This window comes from Cydia pomonella, chromosome 17, assembly GCF_033807575.1.
Source record: "Cydia pomonella isolate Wapato2018A chromosome 17, ilCydPomo1, whole genome shotgun sequence".
Lineage (NCBI taxonomy): Eukaryota > Metazoa > Arthropoda > Insecta > Lepidoptera > Tortricidae > Cydia > Cydia pomonella.
This window is the reverse complement of record NC_084719.1, coordinates 17,462,985-17,475,609: the sequence shown is the minus strand read 5'-3', so window position 1 is coordinate 17,475,609 and position 12,625 is coordinate 17,462,985. Positions and strand designations below refer to the sequence as shown.

The following is a 12,625-nucleotide window of genomic DNA, read 5'->3' as shown; positions in this document are numbered from 1 at the left end:
AACAAGTTGTAGCAATCAGAGTAAAATAGCGTATTACGCGGAAATTCCTATTAATTATAAGATTGCTGCGCCCTTGCGGGGTCTATATGTATATTATGCTGTATTATATACAGTCAGGGCTCAATAATCCTTACACAGGCTAGTCATAGCATAGGCATAGGCATAGTCTTTGGTCAACAACTGCTCGGCATAGACTACGGTGATCGCTTACCATTAGGTAGTCCGTATGCTTGTTTGCCATGTATGAAAAAAGGGGTCGGTTACTGAAAAGAAATCAACACTAAATTTGTCCCACCTGTGTGTACAGTCAGCATCAATAGTAACGGATGAAACAACGTGCCAAAAGTATCTGATATTCCGGATAACTTTTCTAAATATAGATAAATCATTAAAATTCACGTTCCTAAGTATATCTTTTACAGGCTTAATTGTTCTACATATAGAATCATCACTTTTTGTTAAGCTGTTACAGAATGGATACTTTTGACACCTTGTTTGATCCGCTACTTTTGATGCTGACTGTACTAAGTAGCACTATACGTGGCAGTGGCACTAAGTAGAGCCAAAAATACAGAGTTGATTAAAAATGTGAACTGTAACAGAAAATACTCATAGTATTCATACTTAGGTACTGTTTTATCTTATCTCTTACTTAATTTCAGGATAAGGACTACCCCTCGTTATTTCTCGTTTTTATCAGCTTCTGCATGTTCCTGAGGTAGTTAAACACTTGTTCTAGGTTAGCAAGCTATAGCCTCCTGAACCCAGAAGCAGTACTTTTGTTTTTTAATTTACAAAAAAGCCAACTCTATTTTATATATGATCAGGAATAGGGCATGCAGTACCGGTCCCCATACCAAGAATATCATTTCCCGGTTCTGGGCATGGCCGGAACAACTTTCAGGCCTCGAAGTAAAATGTTGGGGCCGTGCACGCACACGCCACGCAAGCGATATGATTACAACGCGCACGTGCGCGCTACGCATGCACACGCATCCGGTGTGCACAGGCCTTACATCTGGGTGCTGAGCAGCCATATTCCTCTCTAGCGTGTTTTCAATAACTGCTTTTACGCTTAATTATGAACAAGGTAACATTAACTTCCAAAATTAATAGTTTTATTAATGACATTACCTACACTGTAATTATAATTTACCCTCTGGGTTGGAAGGTCAGATAGCAGTTGCTTTCGTAAAAACTAGTGCCTACGCCAAATCTTGGGATTAGTTGTCAAGCGGACCCCAGGCTCCCATGAGCCGTGGCAAAATGCCGGGACAACGCGAGGAGGAAGAAGAAGAATATATAATAATTACAGAATCTAATTATTGAGAATACTTACTTACTGCAATGTGTTTTGGCAGCAACGCCATCTAGGTTGATATTTGAACACCTCAAGCAATCGAAGCGCAAGCAATCGTATACGAAAGTCGACCTAATTGTGTCCATGCAATTATGAACGCGACTGTACCTACATCCTCCACATTAGTCAGTAGGTACAGGGGGCCTACCGCGAAAACCGAAATTCGCAAATTGCGGGGATCTTACTCTTTTACTCTCACTAAGACGTAATTAGAGCAACAGAGAAAAACGCCCGCAATAGACGAACTTCGATTTTCGCGGTAGGCCCCCTGTACCTACTAGGCATGAAGCAAGCCCAAAACACAAAAACTTCCACCCATTAAAAGCTAAAAACGTGTTAAATCTTGTTTTTTTTTTTCAGCCTATTACCTTATCATGATAGGTACCTACACTATAGGAAAACAGGAAAAAGCCGCAAATATTCATCTCGTCATATTTCCTTTTTGAGTTTCCTGAATCCAGTTACCTATATCCAGTGCCGGATTAAGATGTTTTGGTGCCCTAAGCATTTCTAGACCATGGTGCCCCCTGTCCCTAGAGTCATCATGATTATATTGAATTTTCTTGGTAAATTGAGTGATGTTCAATGCCACATTACTGTTGAAAATAGAATCATCAACCTGTCACATCATTTTATCATGGATATTGACAGTGCTGCAGCAGTAACGTTGTAGTTGGAACAGTAATGCTGCTGCAGTCGCCATCCGAATGCCACTTTTATCATAGCGCCTATTTAAACGAAATGACCGAAATTACCTAATATATCATTCATTACCATTCTGTGCTTGCTTTACTATGCGATTAAAACGTGTTTTGGTTCTCAATCCTCAAATAATCCCCAGTGTAGGCAACATGACTTATACACCAAGAGTACCCTGAAAGTTTTGAACAGTGTATTTAATTTATTACAGCCGTGCGATGCCATAAATATATAATAAAGTTAAAAAAAGCCGGAGGCCCTGAACATCCGACCGTGTCGGGAATCCGTGCGAGGCCGAAGGCAGAGCCAACCGATATCCAAGTGTAAGCGAAGACATGGGCCGTGCTCCGCGCAGGATTTTTCAACCTCTTAAGCTGTTGGGCTTGGCTCTGACTCAACTAATGGCCAAATTTAAAAAGCAAATTTTACGAAACGAGACTTAATCACGTATAATTAAGTTTTAAAATTACCTCCGACGTTTTAAGGATGGCGTTATCCCCATGGTCTCGGAGAAGACTGGCTAAAGTCGACATCATTATCTTGACGTTAAAGGTAATTTTAGAACTTAATTAAACGCGATTAAGTCCCGTTTTCGAAAATAATAATGTGTAAAGGCAAAGTCTATGGCTGAGATTATAACAAGGCTGAAGACGCGGAGCATCCGATTGGCTCTTACGAATGAGGTTACAAAAGGTCGAGCTGCAAGAAAGCAGAGCTTGAAATTGATCAATGGCGAAGTGTGGACGAGGCCAAAGGCCGAGCTGCGAGAGAGGAAAGCTTGGATTTGGATCCATGGCCATAGTGTAAGTTTTTTTCTTATGATACAGGAGGCAAACGTGCAGACGATTACCGCCACCCGTGTAAGTGAGGCAGAAGATCGACTTGCAAAAACGTTACGTTTTAAAAAGTGTCTTTTTGATGTTAAAAGTCGAAAAGTCAAAAGCATTTATTTGTTGTTAGCCAAACATACAGTTGCTAACAGTTAGTTGTCACTTGATCATTCGGCAAAATGAAATTATGCGAAGAATTGGCTGCGAAATGACATTTGGCAATATAATTGCCGACAATGATTTAGAGAACCTCTAGAAGGCCTAGCTCCGCATAAGACCCACCAACTGCAAAACAGTGGCTTGAAATCGAAGTTATGTAAACACCTGTATGTACTGCTTGGCCTTTAGATTTATTCGAATGCGCGACTTGATAGGATTTTTTTGGTTTTCGACCGTCGCGGGGCCCCTTATAACACTTAAAAAATTGACAATTAGGTCGCAGGATTGCGGCTCGGCCTGGCCGACAAATCTAGCGTGCAAGAGAGCAAGTTCGCTACAAAATCGGTAGCCTATGTCGAAAAATCGGCTGACGGGTAGGCGACCCCGACTGCAAGATTTTTTGGCCATGAGCTTTGAGGGCCTCCGCGTAAGGTCGAATTAAAGGCCTATGTTGAAGACGTGCTTACGTGCCCTTACTCTCTTACTCTTACGTCCTTTCGTTTTCCTACTTGTACACGTATAAAAAGTTTCATAATACTATTTTTTTTGCCTACGATTTTGGTGCCCCCCTGGACGTGGTGCCCTAAGCAAGTGCTTATTTTGCTTAAGGGTTAATCCGGCACTGCCTATATCTACAAATCTAGATGTACGTTCTAGATATTTGCGTATCGGTATCCTAACTAGGTATAGGTAGGTAAGTACTTTATTAATGCAAGCGATGGTTTCAATGAATGAATGCGTACTACTCTTGATTATCTCACCGTACAGCGGATCTGTTTTGCTTACTACAATATTGTTTAATTGTATGACGCATAAAATTATACACCGTGGGCTCGAATAACCTGACAGATTTTCACCACGAATTCCTGAGGTCATAAGGAGCAAATAATATTATATGATTTTAGGTCCAATTCAGCAAAAAAAATGTGTGTGTGTGTTATCTGCACACGACACGTTATTCTACATCTTGGCGAAAAGAATACATTACAACGAATAAGTAAACTAAACGAAAAATTGTAATATTATCTGACCAGCAAGGAAGAAATCTCGGTTCATCAATGAGCACAATGTACGGATCTTACTTCGATATTAGGTGCTACTCAAACCCTGGAGCTGACACGATGAATGTATTGAAATCACTACCGAATAGTGGAGCACCATTGAGTAAAGATGACTTCCTAATTATTATGACCGGAACCAACGATAACAACCCCAGCAAACTATACGCGAATTTGTATTATTTAGTGCAAAATCTAGAGAATACTAACATTATAATTTTACAAGTGCCTTATAATAATTACTTAAATGAAAGCCCGCTAAACAACATGATTAAATTTATTGCTGAACAATTTGACCATTGTACTTATGTAACAAGCGATCATAAGCCAATCAGTTGTAATTTCAATAAGACTTCATTATTAAAACAATTGGCGACAAAAATGTTTCACCAAATAGCCTGTATGCTGTACACTCATTCTTACCAGCTGCAACAGCTACAGAGCAATATGCATGTAAATAAAAACATGTACCCAGAATGTGAGCCTCGGTACGTTGCTGAGGTTGCCTCTCACGGATCTGAACGAACTATATATGATATGTCAAATACAGGTAACCAAAGGAATGTTGGTAAAAAGCTTTTTCGTCACTACTCCTTCTAACCACACATTAAAACAGCAGAAAATTAATACAGGGAATAATAAAAATAGAGATAAATTTATAATTTTGCATCAAAATATATGTGGTCTATTGAGCAAACTGGATAATTTAGAAATTACACTGAACGAATTTCAAAACAATTATCAAAATATTGATGTACTCTGTTTTAGTGAAACCTTTATTAAAAAAGGCTCTGAACAAAACATAAAATTAAATAACTTTAAACTAGCAGCATCATACAGCAGAGAGACATGTAGAGGTGGTACAGCAATATTGGTTAGAAAGTCATTGGAAGTCAAGTCCATCGATATTGTTCCAAAATTAGCGTCTAACTACTATTTTGAATGTTGTGGTATTGAAATTACAAGCCTTAATCTAATAATAATTACCATCTATAGGATACCACAACAAACTCAATCGCATTACGGTGTTTTTCTACATAAACTTGAGAGTTTGCTCCAATTTATAGCCCTAAAATATAAAAAGAAAAAAATTGTTGTATGTGGTGACTGGAACATAGATATCCTTAAAGATAATTCAGTTACGAAGGACTTATCTACTTTATTAAGAAGCTACAACTTTGCGATGCATATAAATACACTCACTAGGATTAATACCTGTATAGACCAAATTGCTAGTAACATGCGTAATGTTAAACCTGAGACCCACAAACTTGAGCTGTCTGATCACGATAGAGCCCAGACCACCACATTAAATATTAAAAAAACTAAATCTTATACAACCTGGTTTGAGATGAAAAGGGACTATAGCCGTGATAATGTCAGAAAATTTCATGATAGTATTAAAGCTTTATCTTTTTGTGAAGTTTTAAGTTCTGATAATGCACAGGGAGCATTTAAAATATTTTATGACCTATTGAAACTTTTCTATTACCTAAGCTTTCCCCTTATTAAAGTTAAAATTAACAATAGACAAAAGAAAACTAAGTGGCTGTCTACAGGTATTCGTAAGTCCTGTCAGGTCAAACGGCAAATGCTTTTCCTAAGTAGGAAAAGTGGAGATAATGTGGACAATAATAAAATTAGACTTAAAAAATATGGTAAACTACTTGCACAGTGTATAAATAAATCAAAACAAATAAGCAACAATAAATATATATCTACAAATAAAAACAAATGTAAAGCAACCTGGAATATCATAGGCTCGCAGGTATCAAGCGTAGACCATTCAACTGATATAAAATGTTTAAAAATTGATGATAAGACTTATGACAGTCCACGTGATATCTGCACTATACTCAACAATCATTTCATTGAATTAAGTAATGTAAATAAAATTAATATTAATATTATAAACCCAACAAAAATAAATATTGAAAATTGTCCATCCACTATGTTCTTGATACCAACTGATTCCAACGAGATTTTGAAAATTATTATGTCTCTGAACAATAGCAAAACTTCTGGCATTGATGATATTTCAACTGAATTAGTAAAATTAACAGCATCGTTTTTAAGTGGCCCTCTGGCACACGTAATAAATTTGTCATTTAGTCATGGCTATTTTCCTGAGCAGTTAAAGACATCTATTATAAAACCGATATATAAAAAAGGAGAACGTGACGATCCCGGCAACTATAGGCCAATAACAATTGTCCCGATACTGTCTAAAATAGTGGAAAAAGCCTTTTGTGCTAGATTAGATAGCTTTTTAACGAAACATAATATCCTACATCCTGATCAATACGGGTTCCGAAAAGGTCTTAACACAGAACTGGCATGTTTCGAATTTATTAAATATATAACTGAATCTATCAATAATAAATCACCTGTTATGTCCATATTCCTTGATATGACAAAAGCATTTGACCTTGTAGATCATTCAAAACTGCTTAATAAATTAGACAGTTACGGAATTAGAGGTCAAACAAATGACTGGCTTAGATCTTATTTAACTAACAGACAGCAATGTACTGAAATATCAAAATTTGTTGAGGTTGAAAATAATTTGCATAAATTAGTATACAGGTCACCTTTACGTACAGTTGTTTCAGGAGTACCTCAAGGAAGTAACTTAGGGCCACTTTTATTCTTAATCTTTATCAATGATCTTCCTAAAGCCACAAAGCCTAAAACCATACTTTTTGCAGACGATACAACCATCGTAATCAGGAGTGAAAACCAACTTACATATGAGTCAGATATTAACGAAGCCTTGACAGACATGAATGATTGGATACTTGATAATAATCTTCTAATCAATATGAGTAAAACGCAATATATGCAATTTCATTCTTCTAAAACAACTCCGCCACAAATTAATATTAATATTGACAACATTCCCTTGCAGAAGAGTAGTATCATAAAATTTTTAGGTTTAAATATTGACTCCTCACTAAACTGGAGAGAACATATTAGTTCAGTGTGTAAAAAACTAGACCGTTTCATTTTCGCCCTAAGAAAACTACGTCAATCTGTGTCCTATGAAGCGGCCCTTACAGCTTACCACGGTTACGTCTCATCTATTCTCAACTATGGTGTTATCCTATGGGGTAACTCTGTGGATGTGGAAAGAGCATTCAAATTACAAAAAAAATGTGTTCGTGCAATATGTAACGCTAAAATGGGCAGTAGCTGTAGACCATTGTTTAAAAAGCTCAATATCTTACCTTTAGCATGTATTTACATTCAAAAAATTTGTAATTTTGTTAAAAGGTTTCCAAAATACTATGTTAAACGTTCTGATATATATTGTTCAAGTAACCCTAGACCACAATACAAAAATATTCTAAATCAACCGCGCTGCATGACTGACATTTACAGAAGGAACGCTTACAATGCGAGTATTGTAATATACAATAAATTACCAGTACAAATAAAAGCACTCGATGGCAAGGAATTTACTAAAAAACTGAGATATTGGCTCACTGATCGCTGTTTTTATAATGTAAATGATTTTATGAATCATACAGAGTGATGATATTACAACAATTTCTTAAACTATTTACTGTCTTCTAATTGTATTCTGATTCCAACTGATTCTTACTCTCTATATTACTGCCTCTTTTTTTTTTTTACTGATGTTATGTTACTCTAATGTTATCCTGAGTATTTAAATTCTAATGAATACCCTCTGTATTTGCATACTGTTTAAAACAGTTGGAAAAGGTGAAACGTATTTCTTCTACACTAACACATGTAATCTTTACCCTTTTTCTTCAAATAAATTATTGTTTGTTTGTTTTGTTTGTTAAAGATTATTTTACTTAAGTACGTATAAATTATACCAGTTCCTTTAAAAACCTTAATGTCTAAACAAGTTACATAGTGGCAGTGTTGCAGCCATTAAGGCGTTTTTACTGAGTTATTACAGAAACAAATTTTCACAAGAATTGTCATCATCTCTAAAACAAGACTGATTTTAGAAAACTTCATACTATCTCCACTACTAGGCATTTAAATTCAACTAATACAATTGAAAACGAGTGATCAATAGCACCCGATTCCCAATTTATATCGCTTGTATTTCGAAAATAGCATTTCGCCGTTTTTCACAGATTTTCGAGTGACGAAATCGAGCGCTCGGAATTCAATGATCGGCCCCCTGGATTTTAAAAACAAATTGGGCAACTTACACTTTAATTACACTTTTATTCGTAGCAGACTGACGGCCCGATTCGACAAATGATTAAGACACGTTTAAGATCAATCAATCAATACGTTTATTTGTAAACACAGGTACATAATAGGTCTTATAATTATAGTAGCGTATCACCATGTTTTGCTATGAGGCAATTTAGGCATACAAATATTTAAGTCAAGATGGAGCATGCAATTATTATAGCTTACATGTATAATCTATTGCAATTTATAAATATAAAACAAACTAACAACAATTAAATTATACATCAGACAGATATTCCGTGAGTGAATAGTATAAGCTTTCCTTACTAAAAATCTTCTAAAAAATCTTACTAAAGATCTTGGAACGATCGATTGTCTGGCGGTTGGAGGTTGCCTGGTAGAGATCGCTCTTTGGCGATAAGTCCGCCTGTTTTTACCTCTCTTCATGTATTATGTATGTCTCTCTGTAAATGTTATTTTGAGGTTGTGCAATAAAGAGGATTTGTATTGTATTTTAGCTAAACGACATGTCAAAATTGACGTTTATTTCGATTCCGCTGTGATCCCAATAACATCTATCTACGATATTTCTAACGTCAAAGTGACATTGGTTGCCCGAATCGAGCTGCTTCTGTCAATTATACGACATGCAAACGATATCTAAATGAGAACTTATCTAAACCAGAACTTATCGTTATCGTATTTCATTCTCCGAATAGGGCCGACAGTCACGAGCCAGCCCGCCTTTTTCGAGATAAAAACTAGATTATAGACGGACAGTCAAAAATAATTAGAATAATTAGGCGAAAATTTCGAGATGGGAATTTTGAAATCCCATTATAAGCTGACCTCTAAAAAATAAATAAAACGCATTCCAAATGAAATGTACCTATATAAGTATTTCATTTGGAATGCGTTTAAGCAGGGCGATCCTTAATTAACTAAAGTAAAGCAAAATTGGATATTTCACCGCCTCGGGTTAGGTCACTCCCGGCCTTCTGGGGTACCGCCCCAAGCGCTCTAACCCACTGAGCAACGCTTCAGTAGCTTACTTGTACATTTAAATTGTGTGTCTCTATCTGGAGTCTCTATTATTATTATATGTCGAAATCAAAAGACGAAATTTTACAGGCAACGCAATTCGATGTTTAATAAAAAAAAATGTACACACCTTGTTACGGAAGCGCCCAATTTTTGGGCATGCGGCTAATCTTAGGTAAATAAGTTAAATAACAACTGTACTGAACTGGCATTCGGAAGATAGAATAGAATAGTAACAATAGGCACATGCGACGCGTAATTACGTTACGTGGAGCGGGGTGACAGCCTAACGACGCCCTTGTCAGCGCTGACGGATGGCTCATGCTGGCCCTCGCGCGCGCAGACAACCCAGCTAAGAGCTGAGAGCCCTTACCTTCAGAATAGAGTTTTTTTCTGCGCATATAAGCTGGTTTAAGCATAGCTACGCTACATCTCGTATAGGAAAGCGGCGACCTTCGGTTAGGCGCATTCGGTTTCGTTCAGATGTGGTCGGATCATTTCGTGTCAATTTAGCGACGGCGACGGATTCCGGGATGACTAGCGAGAGCGAATAGGAAGGGAAACCTGCGGTGATTGATGTTCGAAAAATAACTTTAACTCTTAAACAATACAGCTTCATTTTCTGTAGTGGTTACGAGTACGTACCTATACATTACTTTGAAATAGCAAATGTTTAAAGATATTAAAACACTTGCTTGCCAAAAATGGACTAAGAAAGAAGGTATCAAAGCCTATTGAGCGAAAGCTTCTTAATTCGCTGGTTATTGATAAACGCAACGTTTGGGCATCATTGCTGCTGAAAATACGAGCGTAGATTTTGATATTTCCCGCAGCAATAAAATCGGCAGTAATGCTGCCGGCTGTCTTTGGTCCTCCTTTGGAAGTTCTCGGGAGCTTCGGCTCGTACCCGGACCATTCTAGCGTGAATCGTCCTTTAATCGACTATTTAGTCTATTTACGTTGCAACCAAAATACCACGGGATTAGTATCTACAGATGTGCCACGTCAAAAACCAATTTAGCAGTGATTCGTAGAGCTACTACTACTAGGGGTACTATACGTAGTACAGTCAGCATCAAAAGTATGAAACAACGCGCCAAAAGTATCTGATTTTCCGGATAACTTTTCCAAATATGGATAATTCTCTAAAAATCACCTTCAAAACTATATCTTTTACAGTCTAAATTGGTCTACATATATAACCATCAACTTTTGTTAAGCTGTTACAGAATGGTAGATACTTTTGAAACCTTGTTTGATCCGCTACTTTTGATGCTGACTACTCAAAAACTAAGAAGCTAAATTTCATCATCTGTCTAAGATATATCCCGAGACGCAGGTCCTTACTCGTATTTGACGTTTAAATTCAATTATAGTTTTTGTATTCGTCTTAATTTAATCATATTTTTATTGTGTAAATAATAAATAATTTCTGGAATAATTAAATTAATTTCATTCATTTATTCGTATTTTCATCATCAGGCCACTGCTAACCTTCTGCATGGGGCCTCTGCTGCTCAGCTCACCTACATACACTGCCTACTAATGCGTTGCACTTTTTAAATGAGTGTAATGTATATACTAACTTTTAACTGAGTGTAATACATACAAACTTAATGTTACATAAAACAATAAATATTATAGGACATTATTACACAAATTGACTAAGTCCCACAGTAAGCTCTTGTGTTGAGGATACTTAGACAACGATATATATATAATATATAAATATTTGTAAATACTTAAAGACATAGAAAACACCCATGACTCAGGAACAAATATCCATGCTCATCACAGGAACAAATGCCCTTACCAGGATTTGAACCCGGGACCATCAGCTTCGTAGGCAGGGTCACTACCCACTAGGCAAAACCGGTCGTCAAAATAAAAAAGTAAGTAAGTAAGTCTTTGTATAAAGCTAACACGTGGGAAACTGCAATTCATCTAAATTGTGTTATAAAGATAACTACGTAGCCTGGATACGTGACTATGGCTAGTGTGCAATGTTTTTACTACACTCTGTCTAAGGGTGGTATTCCATCTATTCTATATCTTGGTCCAATGTATATTCGTGTCTACCATTTTGCTTACTGAGAGAGTGAGACGCAATGCACATTGGACCAAGATATTGGCCAGATAGAATATCACCTCAATGTTTTGACACGCCATGTTAATCGCAACACGTGTCTGAATAGGTGTAAATACTCGTAAGATTCAAATAACAACAAATAATTAAACACGATTTCTCCTTAACTACTATGTAGCGATATCGCCTGTATTTAAAACTTAGGTATAAAATAAAATTAAAAAATAAAATAATATGAAACATAATTTCTCAAACACGTAGGTAAAGTCGTTTAATTAGAGCTAATAATACAAGGAGAAGAGCGTATGTGGGGCACCCGGGTGGAAAACGTCCGTCTGGGCGTCCCAGATACCGCTGGAGTGACGAAGTTCTAAAAGACCTGTTCGCCCTCGGAATACCCAATTGGCGTGAAGTGGCGCAGGATAGGGCAGAGTGATGGCGCTCTCTTGTGTCAGAGGCCAAGACCCTGTTTGGGTCACTGAGCCAGTGAAGAAGAAGAATAATACAAGGACTGTTATGATAAGTTTAACATAAGCTTAAAAACTTCTGTCGATAATTAAGAGGAAAAGGGGACGGCCGCTTCTCCATACAAACGTATTCCTCATTTTCCTCTCTGGATATTGACATGATGGAAAATAATTTTACATCATTTGATGTATATTAAATTAACCATAGCTATGCTATACGTGTGTTTTTTTTTTTCGATTTCTTGATTATTGTAAAAATTAGGGGCGAAAAACCAATTTCATACACATTCGAAAAAACCAAACTTAGGGGCATATAGTTCGTGTCATCCACGATGACGCGCAGATTTGTCAAATCTAACCTTTAATGACATGGCAATAAGAGACAATGCACTAGTCGTGAATGACACGATTTATAGGTGTGATGTACCTACAACAAATTAAGTCAAAATTTTCTCAATAATGTTAATATCCAGGGAGGAAAATGAGCATTACGTTTGGACTCTAATTTCGTCTTAACAAGCATTATTTTGATAACGATAAGCAGTTGGGTCCTTACTGTTAATGAGGGACCTACTTATTGCTATATAGGGATAAGTAACTTCTCTGTACACGTGGCTTGGACATTTTTACGAACGTCGAGAGAGCATTCACTCCACGATTGCCTCTTACAACAATGAAACACTTTTCCACAATAATAAAACATACTGAAAACGTGAAAAACAGCCGTTGTCCCATCGCGGTTG

The 12,625-nt window shown here is 36.8% G+C and overlaps 1 protein-coding gene across 1 annotated transcript in view; it reads right to left on the bottom strand.

The window, feature by feature from the left end:
- LOC133526777 (synaptic vesicle glycoprotein 2B) overlaps positions 1-12,625 on the bottom strand; it is a 61,464-nt gene that overhangs the window by 48,463 nt on the left and 376 nt on the right. The gene's annotated exons all lie outside the window — the stretch shown is intronic.